Source organism: Drosophila gunungcola (genome assembly GCF_025200985.1).
Source record: "Drosophila gunungcola strain Sukarami chromosome X unlocalized genomic scaffold, Dgunungcola_SK_2 000039F, whole genome shotgun sequence".
NCBI classification, from domain to species: Eukaryota; Metazoa; Arthropoda; class Insecta; order Diptera; family Drosophilidae; genus Drosophila; species Drosophila gunungcola.
Genome location: NW_026453190.1, coordinates 486957 through 489781, shown reverse-complemented (window position 1 = coordinate 489781; position 2825 = coordinate 486957).

Here is a 2825-nt window from a genome sequence, read left to right as displayed (position 1 = left end):
AAAATCGTGTGAAAACTGCTGGCCATTTTCCGATGTCTAATTCTAATGGAGTGCTGGAGGGGAGAGCGTGGAAAATCGAGGAAAATCCTCAGAAAGGTGACACCTTTTGCGCGATAGAAAGACAAAAGAGTTCGAAAACAAAAAATAGATGAAATTGAAAATAAATATTAATAGTTTCAGCTGCAATTCGCGGGGAAAAATCGAGGGGTAAAAAAAGGGTGGACGTGGACGGTAAATAAAAACACTGTATACCAAACAATAAACGCGTCAAATAAATAAAGGAAAGCAATTTTTGCATCTCCAATTCGTTCGCCTGCATGCCGTCTCTTTCTCGTTAGCCTAGTGCTGTCTCTTTTTAGCCCTTAGTGGATTGGTGTTGATAACACTTTCGCTGGCAGTCAGCAAACAATAAAAAAAATTTTCAAAAATAAAAACTGCACAGAAAATGGAGAAAGGGGCATTGGGCAGCTTGTTAATCCCTGGTCGTTCATTATTTTCCTTTATTTTTATTTTTTTTTTTTTTTTTGTTGTTGTCCTGCTCCTTCGGCTGGACAACACCATCCTCCACCCCACACACTGTTGTTTGCATTGCACGCTTGGACATTTTTTAATTTCCGCTTTAAATGAAAACCACTTTCCCGGTAAGTGGGCCGAGGAACAACAACAAACACAAAGCCAAATGCAAACACGGTAGCCAGGCGCAAAAACCAAAATTGCCATTAAGGGTCCTGGACGCAACAATTGAATCCTGGGCCTCATATATGTTTATATATTCGGGTCAGCATGGGGCGACGAGCAAGGGCGAGGGGCGAGAGGCGACCGAGGAGTTGCACAACCCCGGATGATTGCAAATTCTCGAAACGCAAATGCAAACGCAAGTTACCAAAATGTGCATTTGTCTTGGCCCTGGACAATCGTCCGCTGTTTGGCACGTCAATGCCAGGACACACCCGCACTCCAAATCACTCTCGAGCACAATGGCGGTCAGAAAAATAGGAATTAAAGCCTATGACTCCTTTGGGTTAATAAATGATTTTGAAAATCACTCAAGAATTAAATTATTTAAATTTTATTTTACTTAGCTTAGTTTAATTTTATAAAGTAATTCTTAAACGTTGTTAGAAATATTAAAACTAACACTATCTACTCAAGAAACATAGAATTTCTAATTTTATACACTTTTACAATGAGAAAACATGAAAAACTTACTTATTTGTTGCTGTACCGACATTAAAATTTAAAATTTTTTTGATTTTCATTAGATTTTATAATTTATTGTGAGATACACTAGCAGAAAATAGGAAATATTTAATTTCCGATCACACAGTTTGTCATTAACCCCATGGAGAAATAGATTACAGTTGAGTAAATATTAATACATTTTTTTTTACTTACTTACCAAAGATGTTTATTGTTAAAAGCTTTCTGACTAAAATCATGCTAGCTAGGCTCACAGAAAAGCAATATCATTAAAAAAATAAATGAAATAAAATATGTAAAAATATGTAATGCAAAACGATAATAGAACATTGACCAATCTCATTCGATTTTGTAAAACTTTTCATGCAGCAATCTGAATCTTTATTGACTTGAACTTATCTGTGAAAATCTCCTCTTGACACAGGTACATAATGGCACACACTTGAGCACGTCGAGCAATGCGAACGGATTTCGGGTGAGAGAAGTCAGTCACCAAGCCAAGTCCTTGGCCCTGCCCCCTTGAACCCCGCCTCCCTTTTGACCCACCGCCCACCTTCTGCCAACAAAAACAGCAACAACAACAACAACACCAACAACAGAGGAACAGCGCAACTCGATTAGTGCTGCAGTTGCTGTTGACAATGCATTTGCCTTACATGTTTAATGATGTATTTACCTAGGCCAACTAAACTGAGCCCTGCGCCTGCGATTCGAGTGCCCGACGAACAATGCCCGAATCGCCACCAGAGTTTGGAGTCCAGCTGAGACTTCCCTTGGGAGGTGGTGCATCGGTTAGAGTACCATTCGGATCACCAGCCAGGCCAAAGTGGTCGCAAAACGGAGGGGCAGCACTCGGAAAATTCAGTTTGGCAAGTCTGGAACGGTGGTCAAGTTGGAGTAATAACTTAAGTTCGATGGCAATGTCAGGAAAACTTTAGAGGTTCAAGTATTAGGTTTAAATTGTTCGCTCTTCATAATTTTTCGAAAATCTTTTGGCGTAAGGTTACCTTAAGTCAGCTCTTTAAAGCATATATGTTTGTAAATTGTAACCGCAAAATGTATTTTGTTGAATTCTTCAATAATCTGCATTACAATTGTTAATCTTTTCTGTTCGAAATTTTTTAGTTTTCCAAGGCAGCAAAGAGGTACCTTAAAAAATATGTTTAATTATATTTATTTTTAGGAACGTGGTCTCGTCGTAATGATAAGCTACTTGTACGTTTTAAGCTCAAAAGTTCTATAAAATCGTACAGTTTAAAGCCCACTTAATTTAAAAAACATCAATATTTTGGCTCCAGAATAAATGAGTTAAGATCCATGTGTAATACATTTTATGACTTAGTGTGTACAAAATGAAAAATAAATACATTAATATGTTTTTTACCTACTTTAAGGATATCGTTTTAAAAATTCAACTTTATTTGAGCTCAAGAATATTACAATAAATTTTGACGACATGAGACAATTTAAGAAGTTTTCAAACCCAATATTTTTTGCAGTGTTTGTTCGCTTTGATTGCAGGCGTGCTGGCATTTTCAACACCTTACCGGTCCGGACCGGACCGGACCGGCTCCTCGACCGACCTCCGTCCAGTGGTCCTGGCAGGACCTCACCTCCCCGTAGCA